This window comes from Giraffa tippelskirchi, chromosome 8, assembly GCF_054371585.1.
Source record: "Giraffa tippelskirchi isolate mGirTip1 chromosome 8, T2T-mGirTip1v1.2.pri, whole genome shotgun sequence".
NCBI lineage: Eukaryota > Metazoa > Chordata > Mammalia > Artiodactyla > Giraffidae > Giraffa > Giraffa tippelskirchi.
This window is the reverse complement of record NC_137282.1, coordinates 153,205,836-153,224,127: the sequence shown is the minus strand read 5'-3', so window position 1 is coordinate 153,224,127 and position 18,292 is coordinate 153,205,836. Positions and strand designations below refer to the sequence as shown.

The 18,292-nt window shown below is 42.9% G+C and overlaps 1 protein-coding gene across 2 annotated transcripts in view; it reads right to left on the bottom strand.

The window, feature by feature from the left end:
• ATXN1 (ataxin 1) overlaps window positions 1-13,914 on the bottom strand; it is a 451,903-nt gene extending 437,989 nt beyond the window's left edge. Inside the window, exon 1 of one of the 2 annotated variants that reach the window (XM_081518164.1) lies at window positions 13,777-13,914. The gene's annotated coding sequence lies outside the window, so the exon portion shown is untranslated. The remainder of the gene's footprint in view (window positions 1-13,776) is intronic. The other variant, XM_081518155.1, reaches the window with a different exon arrangement.
• Between the last annotated feature and the right edge of the window lie 4,378 nt (window positions 13,915-18,292).

Below are 18,292 nucleotides of genomic sequence, written 5' to 3'. Positions count from 1 at the left end.
TTTGCAAACTAAATACCATGGTTCTAAATAATTCAAGGGCCAATGAGAAAAATTTTAAGAGAAATCAATACATCAAACTGAATAAAAATTAAAATACAACATAGCAAAATTGTAGGATGCCATTAAAAGTAGTGCTGAGAGGGACATTTATAGCTCCAAAGGCATACATTAGAAAAGGGACAAAGTCCTAAATCAATAATCTAAGATCTCACCACAATAATGTAGAAAAAGAGAAGCAAAATAAACCCAAAGCTAGCAAGTGAAAGGAAACAATGAGGTTAAGAGCAGAAATCAATGAAACTGAAAACAGGAAAAACAACAGAGAAAATCAATGATACAAACCTTGGCTCTTCAAAAAGATCAAAACTGACAAACTTCTGTCAAGACTGACAAAGGAAAATGGAAAGAGGACACAAATGACCAATATCTGGAATGAATAAAAGGTATTACTACAGACATCAAAAAGAAAAGGGGATAATATTAAAAAAAGTAACATATAAGTTTGACAACACAGATGAAATTAACCAATTGTTCAAAAACACAAGCCACAACAACTCCCCAAAAATGAAATAGAAAATTTCAATAATCCTAACATCATTAGGGAAATTGAATTTGCAATTTTAAAAAATTCCCCCACAAAGGAGAAATTCTACCAAACATTTGAGGAAGATTTAATACTAATTCTACACAATCTCTTATAGAAAAAGAAAAGGAAAAATCACTTCCAGTTCATTTTAATAGAACTAATATTATCCTCACACACACACAAAGATGGTACAAAATAAGAAAACTGCAGACCAATATTTCTTGTGAATGATGATGCAAAAAATTTTAACAATATATTAGCAAATAGAATTCAGTAATATTGCCAAAGAATTATACATCATAGCTAAGCAGGGTTTAGTCCAGGAGTGCAAGTCTGGTTCAGTATTTGGGAGTTAATCAACATAACCCACAACATTAGTAGGCCAGGATGCCTGTATACATGCACACACTTGCCTGATTGATATTTTACAATGGTACAAAAGTGATCCAATAGAGGAAAGGTGAAGAAGGAGAAGGAGGAGGAATAAACGGAAGAAGAAGAGAGGAGGAGGAGAAAAGAGACGAGAAAACTGAGACTCCAGAGTTAACAAACTGGAATGTTTTTAAGTGCCAAGAGCAGAAGAGTTCATGGTTTCTGCAAGACTTTGGAAAGGATGAATAATGACTTGAAGAGATACTTTTCTCATTCCAACAACTGGATTGGATTCACTGGTACTTTTGGTGAAGCTGTCCTAAGAAGCCATTATCTTTTCTCTTTTTTCTTGCTGCTCCTACATCTAAAGAACACAATGTGGTTTCATTGTTTTATTTACTTTTTTTTAATTAATTTGTTTGTTTGCTTTCTCAATTGACTTAATTTGTCAATCATTTATTTGATTAGGAAAATCAAGGGTGGAAGGTCAATCTGGGCCATCCAAATGTGGAATGGATCCTGGGTCAGTACCCACATTGGGGGCCGCCTCTTCTATCATTTTCCTGCCCCTTGATAATAGGTCCTTGATTTCTTGGGGTAGCCTCACCTGCTGCTCCTGAGCCCTTTTATGAGTGGAGATGGATCCTGGGGAGTGGGGGGTGCTGGGACCCCATCAGTTTGTGTAAACCTGAGTTCTGATCACATACATGATTCCCTTCTGTATCTTGGGTCCTGAGTATTAATGGTGGCATCACCCACCTAACCATCCTCAAATGCAGAGAAGAACCATGTGCAGACATTATCAGACACAGGACACGTCCAGATGTTCCATGCTTCTGGAGATCCTTAGAGGTAATCACTTCACAAAGCGCTATACAGTTTAGATTTCAACTCTGCAGGAACCTCCAGGGCTTTTACAATAAATAGTGCTAGAACAGTTGGACATTTATAGACAAAAATTGAAACTTGACCTCATACAATAATTAATTCAAATGAAAGTATAGTATAAACAAAACAAAACAGAAATCTATATACTTTCAGGAAAGAAAAAAAAAACCTGGAGAATATCTTTGGAATCTAGGGCTAGACAAAAAAGTCTTAGACTTCATGCCAAAGTATGATTCATAAAAGGAAAAACTGATAAATTAGACTCCACCAAAATTTTAAAATCTGCTTTTTAAAATTTATTTTAATTGGAGGATAATTGCTTTTCAATGTTGTGTTGATTTCTGCTGTACAGTGAATCATCCATAAGCATACATATATCCCCTCCCTCTTGAACCTCCCTCCCGCCCCCCACCCCCCACCCCTCTATGTTGTCACAGAGCACTGGGTTTAGCTCCCTGTGTTATATAGCAACTTCCCACTAGCTATCCATTTTACATATGGTAATGTATATGTTTCAGTGCTACTCTGTGAAAGACCCTGTTACGAGGATGAAAAGATAGATATAGACTGTGAGAAAATATTTGCAAACCACATATCCAGCAAAGGACTAGTATCTAGAATATATAAAGAACTTTGAAAATTCAACAGTAAAAATACCAAACAATCCAATGAGAAAATGAACAAAAGACATATTTCACCAAAGAGGTCATACAAATGACAAATAAGCACATGAAAGATATGTTCAACATCATTGCATGTATGCTCAGTAGCTAAGCTGTGTCCAACTCTTTGTGACTCCATGGACTGTAGCCTGCCAGGATCCTCTGTCCATGGGATTTTTCAGGCAAGAATAGTAGTGTGAGTTGCCATTTCCTTGAGGGGATCTTCCTGATCCAGGGATCAAACCTGCGTCTCCTGCTTTGGCAGTGGGTTTCCCACTGAGCCACCAGCGAAGCCCTCAACATCATTACTCATCAGGGAAATGCAAATTCAAACCATGAGATATCATGACATATCTATGAGAATGACTAAAATAAAAAATAGTGACACCACCAAATGTTGGTAACTGCTACTGCTAAGTCGCTTTAGTCGTGTCTGACTCCTAGCGACCCCATGGACTGCACCCTACCAGGCTCCTCCATCCATGGGATTTTCCATGCAAGAGTACTGGAGTGGGTTGCCATTGCCTTCTCCGAAATGTTGGTAAGGATGCAGGGAAATTGGATCATTCCTATATTTGGTAACCCCAAATAGAACAGACATTCTGGTAAAGATTACAGTTGCTTTAAAAAAAAAAATGTGCTGGGGATTTTCCTGGCGGTCCAGTGGTTAAAACTCCATGCTACTCATTTGATCCTTGGTCAAGGAACTTAGATTCCCACATGCTTTGGGGTGTGGACAAAAAAATGGGCAATTGCCATACAATCCACATATTGCACACTACAGTATTCATCCCAGAGAAATGAAAACTTATGTTCACACAAACACCTGTCCATGAATGGTTATAATAACTTTATTTGCAATAGCCAGAAACTGGAAACAACTTGACTGTCCTTGAATGGGTGAATGGTTAAACACACCACAGTACATCCATACCGTGGAATACTCCTCAGTGATAATCAAAACAAACTATTGATACAAGCAATGAGCTGGATGAATGTCAGTATCTTTTATTTAACTCCTGAGAAGTATGTTGAAATGTTCTTCTATTTAGAGGTCATGCTTTTACTCTTGGCATTTGAATGCACTATTTTAATATATTCATTTATAATAATTATAGTGTGTTCTTCACATAAGAAAAATACTAAAAAGAAAAATTGAAATAATAAGTAGCTTATATTTATGTAGCATGAATTATGCCCAAAGCACTCTTCCAAGCACTTTTTGGGCTTCCCAGGGAGCTCAGTGGTAAAGAACCCCTCTGCCAATGCAGGAGACATGGGTTCAATCCCTGGGTTGGGAAGATTCCCTGGAGAAGGAAATGGCAACCCCCCCCGATATTCTTGCCTGGGAAATGTCATGGACAGAGACGCCTGGTGGGCAGGCTACAGTGCATACCGTAGCAAAAAGAGCTGGACACGACTCAGTGACTAAACAACAACCACCAAGCACTTTTTAGATATTGGCCTCTACATAACCATAGGAAGCAGCTCTGTTATTGTCCCCCATTTCACAGATACCATAACTGAGGCATAAAGAAACTTGCCACGGTTATCTAGAAAGTATATGCCAGAGGTGAGATTTCTAACCTAGCAATCTGGCTCGATATTCTGGGCTTTAAACCAATCAAAAACACTGCTATGACATTAATGGAGATGTTGCTATGTGAAAAGTCTAGGTTGTTCCTATTGGCCAGTGCAGTGGGGTGAGTGGCTTATGAGGTCACTTACAAGGAAATAAAAAAGCTACTTTTACTATTCACATCTTTTCCCACCCGACAACCTACCTAACAACACCTCCTATAATAAATGCCTAATTTTCCAACTTTATACCTTCATCCATAAGTCTTCACCATCAAGCGGAAAAGCACAAACTGACATAGTTCTGCCCCAGTAAGTCCATGCACTTGAGCAGGGCTGAGCTTCACTTTTCTTACTGGGAAAGTGAGAAACGATTGAAAAATCTCTAAGAATTTTTCTAGGTCTTCTAACCTATGACCCTATGAAATATCCTCATCTTGCAGCGCTGCCTTGAAAAGTTATCATTGTTGCATGCTAAAAATAAAATTATACCAACCAGAGTTTATCTTAGAGGGAGCAAAACAGTCTTTAAGAAAATAAAACACCAATGGGTCATTTGTTAGGAATAGTAGGCCATAGTTCTTAAAGGAAGAATGCAACCTACAATTTAGGTTGAAATTTTGTGTTTAAGAAAATGAATGGGGGGACTTCCCTGCTGGTCCAGTGGTTAAGAATCTACATTCCAATGCAAGGGACATGGGTTCAATACCTGGTCAGGGACTTAAGATCCCACATGCCGAGGGGCAACTAAGCCTGTATGCCGAAACTAGAGAAAGCCCGCGTGCGCCATCAAAGACCCAGTGCCGCTAAAGTAAAAATAAATAAATTAATTTTTTATAAAAGAAAATGAATGGAATTTGGGGTTTTTTAACCAAAAGAGAGGCAGCAAAAGTGAAAATGAATGAGCAACAGGGTGGGGCTCCCAAAGGAGTTTTAAACACAGAGATCATTGTGTGTGCACTTGCTAAGTCACTTCAGTCGTGTCTGACTCTTTGCAACCCCACGGACTGTAGCCCACCAGGCTCCTCTGTCCAAGGGATTCTCCAGGCAAGAATACTAGAGTGGACTGCCATGCCCCATTGAGATCATTATTGAGCTATAATCCATCTCTCCAACCCCTTCAGTAATAATGGCGTCTCAGAAAGGCTGTGTAAGTGGTGTTTTGTGGAAATCAGGAAAAGAGATGGGGATTCAGCAGAGGGGATGAATGGATGGTGACAGACATGCAGCAGAGCAGACAATGGGCACACGGTGGGGGGTGTAGGGGGTGGGGGGGGGCAGGGCTGGGTTTTCCAGGAGGCCTGGAGTGGGCATTCAGGCCTGTCCAACCTAGAGCTTAATGGCAAGGAGGGCCCAGCTGGCACCTGGCTTCCACAGCGTTTTCCCCCCTTACCAGTCTCCCTCTGAAACCTCTGCTGAGCCTTTTCAAATGGTGATCCACCCACTCCTCCAGATTTTCAGCACCTTTGGTAAGACTCTTCCCTTACTTCGTCCTGATTTATAGTTATTAGTGTATCTGCCCTACATAGTCTGCTGGATAACATGCTCTTTAAGGATGCTGGCCTCATAGCGCCAAACATAGTAAGTACTCAATAGTAATTTATTGAATAGAATTTGTTTCTTAGCCTCCCTCCTCTATTCTCCTGGGGGCTTTTAGTTGGAATGAGTCACACTGTTCAGACACAGCAAATAATAATAATGACAATGAATGTGAACATAAAAGGTGTTTCTTATTTTTTTTTTTTTTTGGTGTTTCTTATTTTAAAAAAAAAAAAAAAAATTTCTGGAGTGCCTGCAAGGAGGAAAGCAAGTACCTCTGATGGGGGTGGGAAGTAAGCCTTACGTATTGAACCACTAGTTCTTCAATCATATTTTCAATGGACAAAGATCCACATGGAATATAAACTCATCCCCCATGTAAAATCACAGATGTTTCAGAGAAAAACCACAGGAATAAACTTGAACTTCATGACTTCCATTATTTTGTGATAAAAGGTTTAAAACACAATGTGAGCTTTTTTAAAATGCTAAGTTCCCTGTGAGTAGTGTGGTGTTAACTTCATCTTGATTCAGGGTGCCAGCAGATCTCCGCACAGAATCGAAAAGAGAAAAATTACTTTCCTGCAGCTCTGGTACCTAGTGACCAAGCTTTTGCTGATTATTTTACTTCCTCCCAGATGAGATGATGGCTTCCCAGGTGGCTCAGTGGTGAAGAATCTGACTGCCAAGCAGGAGATGGGAGCTTCAATCCCTGCGTGGGGAAGATCCCCTGGAGAAGGAAATGGCAACCCACTCCAGTGTTCTTGCCCGGAAAATCCCATGGACAGAGGAGCTTGGCGGGCTACAGTCCACGGGGTCGCAAAGAGTCGGACACGATAGCAACTAAACAGTAGCAGCAGCAGATGAAATGAATATCCTTCCCACAATGATGCCCTTTAGACATCTGTAACACATACACTGGTTCTCCCCACGGAACTAAAGAGAATTTCTCTGCTAAACCATAGCTCTGTTACCAGCAAAGGGGAAGTCCCTACTAAGCATGAATTAGTATTTGTACCCCATGACCTGCTTCTCTTTGTGAATGAAGCCTTGCAGCACTGTGGTTTTCCTATTTCTACGCACTGGGTATAGATTCCTACCTGCCCTTATCATATTCCTGGGAGCTTGATATCAGGAGATATTGTTGTTGTATATTTCAGGGAAATTTTGACAACACTCACATTGTCTGCTTACTAATGAGCTTCCTGGGATACAAGATGATAAAGCAAAATCTAATCACAGTCATTTCTCCAAACATGCCACCAGTCTGTTTGCCTAGTTCATTGGAAGGCTTCACAAAATTCGCCACCACACCCCCTTGCCCCGGCCCAGATATTAAGTTAGAGTCAGTTTCTACCTGATCACAGTGTTTCATTCAAATTGAAGCCTTCCACTGGAGCTGCTATGTTCCTGTTCTTGCCCAATCACTGTGGTATTCAATGACAATGTTTTCTCCTTTCACATCTCTCTTATAGTATTTCCTTTTTGCTGTTGTCTAGTTGCTAAGTTGTGTCTGACTCTTTTGCGACCCCATGTAGCCCTCCAGGCTCCTTTGTCCATGGGACTTCCCAGGCAAGAATACTTGAGTGGATTGCCATTTCCTTCTCCAAGGGATCTTCCTGAGCCAGGGAGTGAACCTACATCTCCTGCATTGGCAGGTGGATTCTTGACCCTTGAGTCACCAGGGACCACTTGATTCAATATGGCTCTTGAAACAGGTATTGTGTAGAACAGATAGGAGGCAGGTAGTCACTGAGCAGGCCAGATGACCTGGACCCTAGAGGGGACTGGGCCCCAGGGGACAGCAGACCATTGGAATCCTTCTGGCCCATCATCTTTCCTCAAAATTTTGAAAAACTTCAGCACAGAAGGAGAACAGCAACTGAGGAATTTTCAGCAACAGGTGGTCTCTTCGACAGGTACTTAGGATGGGTACACCGTGTGAGATGCTCGAGCATCCCATGGTTTGTCCTGGGGTCCAAGCCTTCACCTCTCCTTTACCTTTTTTCTCTTCCTCTTTGTATTCAGGATTCTTGTGGCTAGTCTAGTGAAAGCTAAAATAGGTGTTCTAAATAGAAACATTTACAAACCTTCATGGGGGAAAGAAGGAGGAAGATGTGGCATTCTAATGAACAGCTATCTCTTTGGGTTTGCTTCTGCAAATTCCTCTAGGGCTGCCAAACTCTTTGGAGTGACACATCGCACAGCATCACGTGCATCCACGTGTTTCATAAGTCAATGAATACTAGTTAACAATGAGCGACAACATCACAACGCCTGCCACATTTCACTTGGACTGTAAAATTACAACAGAAGCCACTTTAAATTATTTTGGGGAAAAAACAGGAAACTATCTATTCAACCCCATTAGCCTTCTCCATTCCATCTGGTTAAGCTGTCCACAGAGCACTGTCTCCATCATTATGACTGCTTTCCAGGTTAGGTCGTCCTAATTCTGTCTTCCACTGTTGATTCTTTTCTCTTCCTCAGCACTGGGTTCTGCTCCTGAAACCAAAAGGCTATTTTCAGCCTAGGGTTTGATCCCCTCCATCACCTGTCGTCTCATAGAGGAGTCCGGGTCTTTTTGGCCCAGTGGTCATCAAGTCTTGGGTACAACAACCTTCATTCAGCTTTTAAAATTAATACCCACTGCAGGGTGAGGCTTGTGTGAGTGACCCTGCTGATATAAAATTGTCAGTTCCCCTGTGGCCTCTATTCTTACATCTGTCAGACAGAAGTCCTTAAGGAGTTAGACTGAAGAAAGAGATGATGGTTTGCCAGAGATGATGTAAAGATCTGGACTGTCCCACATCGTGAGCACAGCCAGCAATTGTTGTGTGTCAAATGCAGATTCCAATTTCTATCATTTTCCTTTTTCTTCTCATTTCTCCCATCCAATGTGTCCACTGAGCAACTGGGAAAAGGGCAGTACCAACAACGTGGATTCCCTGGTGGCTCAGCTGGTAAAGAATCCACCTGCAATGCAGGAGACTTCGGTTAGATTCCTGGGTTGGAAAGATCTGCTGGAGAAGGGATAGGCTAACCATTCCAGTATTCTTGGGCTTCCCTGGTGGCTCAGCTGTTAAAGAATCTTCCTGCAATGTTGGAGACCTGGGTTTGATCCCCTGGAGAAGGGAATGGTTACCCACTCTAGCATCCTGGCCAGGAGAATTCCATGGACTATATAGCCCACAGGGTCACAAAGAGTCAGACACGGCTGAGTGATTTTCCCTTTCAACAATGTGGAAGAGATGCCATACACTTAAGAACAGTTGAAAATTTTGCTTGTGTTTCCCTACTTTAAAACCCTTATACTACCATTTTGCCAACATTTACCAATGTGGTACCAAATGTGAATTTATGTGAAGAATCATGTGTGTATTTGGGAGTGATAACTCCATGTTCACCATTTTCCATAGGGTTGCAAAGAGTTGGACACGACTGAGCAACTGAGCACGCACACAGGTCTTCCTTTTAGGAAAATTTATCTAGTCCTTGATGGATTGTATTCCATAAACCAAGCTCTGAAAAAGACTGGAATGTGGGGGTGAAACTGAAGGTGGCAGATTTAAAATACAGGAGTCATTGGCAATTGAGAGGACTTCAGGGTAGAAAACTCATGAAAGCAAAATATCTTGACAGCTTAAAAAAATAAATAAATAAGGGGAAAAGCACTCTGAGCCCTAAGTCAGAATTGTCACAGGCATTTAATTTTAAATGGTGTTTTCAGATAAATACGAAATATTTCATTTTAGGTTCAAGTATAAGAGTTAAAGTAAAGTTTCTCTCTTCTTTCATATTTGATAGCAACCCAAGCTGATTCAACAAAGAGAAAACATTGTGGTTTTCCGGTAGGAAAAGTTGATAAACCAGCTCCCATTCTCTTCATATGTCTATAAACAAAAACTTCATCTTAAGAGTCTTATCAGATGGTAAACATTTCAGTTCAGTTCAGTTCACTCACTCAGTCGTGTCCGACTCCTTGCAACCCCATGGACTGTAGCACGCCAGGCTTCCCCTCCATCACCAACTCCTGGAGTTTACTCAAACTCATGTCCATTGAGTCGGTGATGCCATCCAACCATCTCATCCTCTGTTGTCCCCTTCTCCTCCTGCCTTCAATCTTTCCCAGCATTGGGGTCTTTTCCAATGAGTCAGCTCTTTGCATCAGGTGGCCAAAGTATTGGAGTTTCGGCTTCAGCATCAAGTCCTTCCAATGAATATTCAGGACTGATTTCCTTTAGGATGGACTGGTTTGATCTCCTTGCTGTCCAAGAGACTCTCAAGAGTCTTCTCCAACATCACAGTTCAAAAGCATCAATTCTTCAGTGCTCAGCTTTCTTTATGGTCCAACTCTCACATCCATACATGACAACTGGAAAAACCATACCTTTGAGTAGACAGACCTTTGTTGGAAAAGTAATGTCTCTGCTTTTTAATATGCTGTCTAGGTTGGTCATAGCTTTTCTTCCAAGGAGCAAGCGTGTTTTAATTTCATGGCTGCAGTCACCATCTACAGTGATTTTGGAGCCCCCCAAAATAAAGTCTGTTACTGTTTCCATTGTTTCCCACCTATTTGGAAGCTACTTATTCTGAATTCAGAGCACTGCTTTGAATTTTTTTTTTAATTCATTTTTAAACTGATTTACAAGTGCAGATAATTTCCCTAGATCCAAAGCTGGCCTACCTTTTTAAGCAGGCAGTTCTGAAAGTAAAGAAAACAGGGATTAACTAGAGTCATCACTTAAAGTACAGAATCTTGTGACTGCCAACATTTTTGCCCCCTGGTTTTTCCCTTTCCCACACCCCACAGACATCCATATTGGCTTTAAAAGTCAGACACTCAGAGAAAAATCAACCTGGGTGAAAGGGAGGCTTTGCCAGTGCTCCACGTAGGGGCCAGCATAGAGGCCTCAGGAGGTCCCTGCTCTGTGATTCAGCTCTGAGTCCTTGTGTTCCTCCGGGCTTTGCCCTGGAAAGAGCAGTGCCTGGCTGAATTTGGAGTTCCTGTTTGTTACAACTTCAGCAGTCTGCAGCAGGGAGACAGGCAGAGTCCTGCTCTGATTGGCTGCCTTTCTCTGATGTAACAGCTGGCCTAGCCAATCAATAGCCGGTACTCCGAGAGCAGAAAAATGAATTGTAACAGGCAAGGCCCTGGGAATTTGAAAAAAAAAAAAAAAGCAACTACCCCTCACCCGCCAAACAAAACCATACACACGGCTTCTGGAGGGACCCCCAGAGAGGGAGCCTGCTCTCTTCTGCTGCAAGCCCTCTGGGCAGGCCTGTTTGCCCCTCAATCCCTTGGCACTCGGCCGAGTTCACACCATTTTCAAAGTAGGTCATTCAGGTAGTCTCAGCAGAGGAGGGCTACGCTGTCAGCCTCGGTCCACCGAGCCTGCGTGGAGGCCCAGGCCTTGCAGCGGAGGGCTGGAACCGAATGCCCGGCTGCCCCGCGGGTCGTGGTTGCTGCGAGGTGCACGCTTGCTCGCCAGCCTGGCTTGCTTTTAGTCAAATTCACTTTCTTGGCCGTTTACAATTGGTCCGGGACTAACCATTCTGGACAAAGCTCCAGCCGGACTTAAATGTTTTCACCTGAATGAAAATTCACTACAAGGAGGATGATGTCATCTTGATTCAGTTCTTTGTTCTTTGTGCTGAGAAAATTCATCGTTATTTCTGAGGCTAGTGAGTTATTTCTAATAAAGCGGGCTGATACCCCCAAGGAGAACGCAAGTAAAGAGAGAGAGGCATGAAGCATTTTCCTGAATAACATACTCAGGAATATGCATATAAAATGCATTTCTCATTAAAAATGTAAAACTCATACATGCTCATAAACACATAGAACATATACGTTATTCTTCACACGCTGATAACAAGGTAAACTTCCACTTTCTTGATCAGTGACATGCATCAGTTCAGTTCAGTCGCTCAGTCGTGTCTGACTTTTTGCGAAAAAAGTCATGAATTGCAGCACGCAAGGCCTCTCTGTCCATCTCCAACTCCCGGAGTCTATCTAAACCCATGTCCATCGAGTTGGTGATGCCACCCAACCATCTCATCCTCTGTCGTCCCCTTCTCCTCCTGCCCCCAATCCTACCCAGCATTAGGGTCTTTTCCAATGAGTCAACCCTTCGCATGAGGTGGCCAAAGTATTGGAGTTTCAGCTTCAACATCAGTCCTTCCAATGAACACCCAGGATTGATCTCTTTTAGGATGGATTGATTGGATCTCCTTGCAGTCCAAGGGACTCTCAAGAGTCTTCTCCAACACCACAGTTCAAAAGCATCAATTCTGCAGCGCTCAGCTTTCTTCACCGTCCAACTCTCACATCCATACATGACCACTGGAAAAACCATAGCCTTGACTAGACGGACTTTTGTTGGCAAAGTAATGTCTCTGCTTTTAAATATGCTATCTAGGTTGGCCATAACCTTCCTTCCAAGGAGTAAGCATCTTTTAATTTCATTGCTGCAATCACCATCAGCAGTGATTCTGGAGCCCCAAAAAATAAAGTTTGACACTATTTCCACTGTTTCCCCATCTATTTCCCATGAAGTGATGGGACCAGATGCCATGATCTTAGTTTTCTGAACGTTGAGCTTTAAGCCAACTTTTTCACTCTCCTCTTTCACTTTCATCAAGAGGCTCTTTAGTTCTTCTTCACTTTCTGCCATAAGAGTGGTGTCATCTGCATATCTGAGGTTATTGATATTTCTCCTGGCAATCTTGATTCCAGCTTGTGTTTCTTCCAGCCCAGTGTTTCTCATGATGTACTCTGCATATAAGTTAAATAAGCAGGGTGACAATATACAGCCTTGACGTACTCCTTTTCCTATTTGGAACCAGTCTGTTGTTCCATGTCCAGTTCTAACTGTTGCTTCCTGACCTGCATACAGGTTTCTCAAGAGACAGGTCAGATGGTCTGGTATTCCCATCTCTTTCAGAATTTTCCACAGTTTATTGTGATCCACACAGTCAAAGGCTTTGGCATAGTCAATAAAGCAGAAATAGATGTTTTTCTGGAACTCTCTTGCTTTTTTGATGATCCAGCGGATATTGGCAATTTGATCTCTGGTTCCTCTGCCTTTTCTAAAACCAGCTTGAACATCTGGAAGATGGGGAGCAGACTGTGGCTCAGATCATGAACTGCTTATTGCCAAATTCAGACTTAAATTGAAGAAAGTAGGGAAAACTACTAGTCCATTCAGATATGACCTAGATCAAATCCCTTATGAGTATACAGTAGAAGTGACAAATAGATTTAAGGGACTAGATCTGATAGACAGAGTGCCTGATGAACTATGGACAGAGGTTCATGACATTGTACAGGAGACAGGGATCAAGACAATCCCCATGGAAAAGAAATGCAAAAAAGCAAAATGGGTGTCTGAGGAGGCCTTACAGATAGCTGGGAAGAGAAGAGAAGCGAAAAGCAAAGGAGAAAAGGAAAGATATTCCCATCTGAATGCAGAGTTCCAAAGAATCGCAAGGAGAGATAAGAACGCCTTCCTCAGTGATCAGTGCAAAGAAATAGAGGAAAACAACAGAATGGGAAAGACTAGAGATCTCTTCAAGAAAATTAGAGATACCAAAGGAACATTTCATGCAAAGATAGTCTCGATAAAGGACAGAAATGGTATGGACCTAACAGAAGCAGAAGATATTAAGAATAGGTGGCAAGAATACACAGAAGAACTGTACAAAAAAGATCTTCACGGCCCAGATAATTACGATGGTGTGATCACTCACCTAGAGCCAGACATCCTGGAATGTGAAGTCAAGTGGGCCTTAGAAAGCATCACTACAAACAAAGCTAGTGGAGGTGATGGAATTCCAGTTGAGCTATTTCAAATCCTCAAAGGTGATGCTGTGAAAGTGCTGCACTCGATATGCCAGCACATTTGGAAAACTCAGCAGTGGCCACAGGACTGGAAAAGGTCAATTTTCATTCCAATCCCAAAGAAAGGCAATGCCAAAGAATGCTCAAACTACCACACAATTGCACTCATCTCACATGCTAGTAAAGCAATGCTCAAAATTCTCCAAGCCAGGCTTCAGCAATACGTGAACTGTGAACTTCCAGTGACATGCATAGATACATGTCAAATAATGTTTGAAAGGTAAATATTGTCTTTAAACATGACCTACCTTCAGGTATTATCTCGAAGTTATCTTGCTCTGCTGTTTCTTCAGTCTGCAGTACCCTCCTCTGCTCTTAAACCCTCCTCTTAAATTCTTCCTCTTTAGGATACCTCTGACTTCTGCTTCTCAGTGATTACTTCTCCCTATTCAGAAACCCTGCAGCTATAAAAGCAGCTGGGAGCACACACCTAGGTATGACGTGGCTGCTCTTTATTACACAACTCCTGGAAAGCCAGGTCCAGTGTCTGGTATTTCAATTGTTTTTGTTTAGTTGCTAAGTCCTGTCCAACTCTTTTTGCAACCCGGTGGGTTATAGCCCACCAGGCTCCTCTGTCCATGGGATTCCCCAGGCAAGAATACCAGAGTGGGCTGCCATTTCCTTCTCCAAGGGATCTTTCTGACCCAGGGATCGAACCCTGGGGGAACCCCCATCTCCTGAATTAGCAGGCAGATTCTTTACCACTGAGCCACCAGGGAAGCCCACATTTCAATTGTACATCACACATACTTAGCACATATATTGCTTTCAGGACAATGGGAAAAATGAAAGGGAGGAGGAAAAAGGAAAACTAACTCTGGCATACTTCAGTCCATGGGGTCCCAAAGAGTCGGACTCGACTGAGCGATGGAACTGAACTGAACATTTATTTGGTGCCTGGTAGGTACCAGCCACTGCACCAAGATTTTGACCGACTTTTTTTTTTTTTCCATTTAAAACTCATAACTGCCCTAGAGTGGAAGATTTGCTTTTCATCATTTTAAAGATAAGGAAGCAGAGGCTTAGAAGAGTTACATAATTTACCGGATCAAACAGACAATAAGCAGAGGAACCAAGATTCAAACACAGTTGTTGGACTCCTTGCCCTTCCTGCTGCTCCCCAGTTCTTAATCTTGGCTGATCAGCTTTTAGAAATTTCAGATGCCTAGGCCCCACTCCTGGAGATTTGGACTCAGATTTCTAAGTCCAAGAGATCAGGGAGTGTTTATTTTCTTAAGTGCTATGTTGCCAGCAAGGCCTGGCACATAGGAGCAGCCAGTCCTTATTCATGAAATGAATAAGCAAATTCAGTCCATCTAGAGGAGTGGTTCTCAGGCCTGGCTATATATTCAAATCACCTGGAGGACTGATTAGGCCCTACTCCCAGAGGCTCTGATGCAATTGGTCTGGGCGGGGTGGGGGGCAGCTTGGCAGGCATCTTAGCTTTTCAAAAACTCCCCAGGAGATTCACATGTGCAGCCCAGGCTGAGAACCATCAGTCTGGAGTGCTGCTGCTGCTGCTGCTAAGTCGCTTCAGTCGTATCCGACTCTGTGCGACCCCATAGACGGCGGCCCACCAGGCTCCGCTGTCCCTGGGATTCTCCAGGCAAGAACACTGGAGTGGGTTGCCATTGCCTTCTCCTATGCATGAAAGGGAAAAGTGAAAGTGAAGTCGCTCAGTCGTGTCCGACTCTTAGCGACCCCATGGACTGTAGCCTACTAGGCTCCTCCGTCCATGGGATTTTCCAGGCAAGAGTACTGGAGTGGGGTGCCACTGCCTTCTCCCAGTCTGGAGTGAGGTCCTGGCATCTGCAGAGTTTCAAAAGCTCCACAGGTGACTTTGATTGGAAGCCAGGGCTGAGAACTAGCACCTACACATCCCACTGCCTCACTCTGGGTTTTAAAAATGGGAAGGCATTACTTTCTAAAAATAATTCTGTCAACAAGTAGGGGCGTGCTTACCCATGCACTGCAGTACACCCCTTTGGGGGACAGTCTACAAGGAACAGTGGGGCCTGCTGTCACCTGATTTCTAATCTGTAACTGGTTCAGTGCTAATCTGTTCTTTGATTTTTGTCTGTCATGGACTAGTTGGGGAATGATTTATGAGACTGACAGATCAAGAGTCCTGTTTTGCAGCTAGGAGGGAGAGAATGAACATCCTGTCTACTGAGCTAACCTTCATAAGCTTCAGTAATAAATTTGTGTGATGTTCATGCCCTAATGTGCATTTTTCACTCAGGAGTATATGTGGTGGGGGGAGTGGGGAAGAAACAGTATTAAAATGTACAGCTCTCTGAAAGTTGAGAGATGGGCAAGAGGAGAAAAAAAAAAGACCATGCCTTCATGGAAACCCCAGACATGTTTCATAATGCCTCTAATGATCTGGAAATCAAGGAAAATTACATGCCATGAGTTTATACATTGTTAGCTTTAAACATCGGAGAAGGCAATGGCAGCCCACTCCAGTACTCTTGCCTGGAAAATCCCATGGATGGAGGAGCCTGGTAGGCTACAGTCCATGGGGTCGCTAAGAGTCGGACACGACTGAGCGACTTCACTTTCACTTTTCCCTTTCATGCACTGGAGAAGGAAATGGCAACCCACTCCAGTATTCTTGCCTGGAGAATCCCAGGGACGGCGGAGCCTGGTGGGCTGCCATCTATGGGGTCGCACAGAGTCGGACACGACTGAAGCGACTTAGCAGCAGCAGCAGCAGCAGCTTTAAACATTTCGTAAAGTGCATTATCTGGAATATATCAGAATTTAATACTGGGGAGAGATCTTATTCTTCTGTGTAACAAGGCCAGCAAAACCTGATGCATTAAACATTTCTGTATAAGTCATCTTGCCATTATATAATGTTATTATGAATACATAACCAACAGCCCCTGTTAAGAATCAAGGATTGGGAACATTTTAAAGAGCAAATTATTTTATGGTTGGGGGAAGCAACCTTTTATATATTAATTTGTATGCAATTAATAATAGGTGCAGAGAAGGAAATGGCAACCCACTCCAATATTCTTGCCTGGAGAATCCCAGGGACGAAGGAGCCTGGTGGGCTGCTGTCTATGGGGTCGCACAGAGTCGGACACGACTAAAGCGACTTAGCAGTAGCAGCAGCGGAGAAGGAAATGGCAACCCACTCCAGTGTTCTTGCCTGGAGAATCCCAGGGACGGGAGAGCCTGGTGGGCTGCCATCTATGGGGTTGCACAGAGTCAGACACGACTGAAGCGACTTAGCAGCAGCAGCAATAATAGGTGACATTATTGAGCCCTTAACTCTGGGCCTGCAGTCTTTGACATGCTTCTCATGTATTCTCACTTAATCCTCACAACAGAGAGATGAAATAGGTAGTATTATAATCTCTTTTTGCAGATAAGAAAACTGAGGCCCAGAGGTTTTAAGTAACTTATCCAAGGACCCACAGCTAGTAAGTAGTAGTAATTAAACCAGGATTCAAATTCAGGCAGTCTGATTTCCTAGCGGATGGTTTAACCAGTAATACATGAGAAATAATATTTTCCTTATGCTGATTTTATGTTCTTTTAAGCAGGTGCATCTTTTCCATTTTATGTGACCCTGACACGTGGTAATCAGAGAAAACAGATTTCTAGAAGGAAAGCAACCATTGCTTCATCCCCAGTTTCATTCAACACTCCCTCCGTTACTTTCCACTGCTAAACACAATTTCTAAAACACCTTTCTTGGAGAACTGAAACACAGTTCAACAAATGTGTTAAGCACCGATTGTATGTAAGGATACTGGGCAGGATTAGAAAATGTGCAAAAGGCAGCCCTTGCCTCTGAGAATCTTTTAGAAATAAAGACAGATCCCGGCGCCATCCTGTCACTTTTCTCTGTCCCTCTGAGTTTCCAAATCCCAATCCAGCCTTAAAGACCTGGCACTATTTTGTCCCTCCCTCCCTTTCGTGGGAGTGAGCTTCAACCCTACTGGGCTTCTCTTGGAGATGTTAATGCACCACAATCTTTCCAAGGTCAAGGTCACTGTGGGGCGCTGTTCCCACCGTGTCAGGCGTCCCTCCCTGCCCACTCTTGCAACTGAAATCTCTGCATCCTGCAGATTGCAGCTGTAACATCACTTGCTCAGGAACGCCTTCCCTGACCGGTGGGAATCAGGTTCCAGTCCCCTACTGAAATCTTTTTCATTCAATCTTTTAATTCATGGAACTTAATCGCTTCTGTGATATTTATTTGTGGAGTCATCCATTGAGTGTTTCTGTCTCCCACCTGCTTGTAGAGTCCCAAGAGGAGGGAGGGGAGTGTGTATTACTCAATTTCCTGCATCTAGCACCCTACATTCTACCACGTGGTAGAAGCCAATTTTTGTTTTAGGGACTTCCCTGGCAGTTCGGGGGTTAAGACTTCTCCTCCCAGTGCAGGGGGTGTGCCTTTGATCCCTGGTTGGGAGCTGAGATCCCACAGGCCTCCTGGCCAAAAACCAAAACATAAAACTGAGGCAATATTGTAACAAATTCAATAAAGACTTGAAAAAATGGTCCACATTTTGGACAAAAACCCAAATATTTGTTTAAAGACATGTTTTTCCATTTAAGGACTTCCCTGGTAGCTCAGCTGGTAAAGAATCCAGCTGTAGTGCAAGAGACCCCAGATCAATCCCTGGGTTGGGAAGATCCCCTGGAGAAGGGAATGGCTACCCACTCCAGTATTCTGGCCTGGAGAATTCCACAAGGTTGCAGAGAGTCAGACACAACCGAGCGACTTTCTTCCATTTAAAT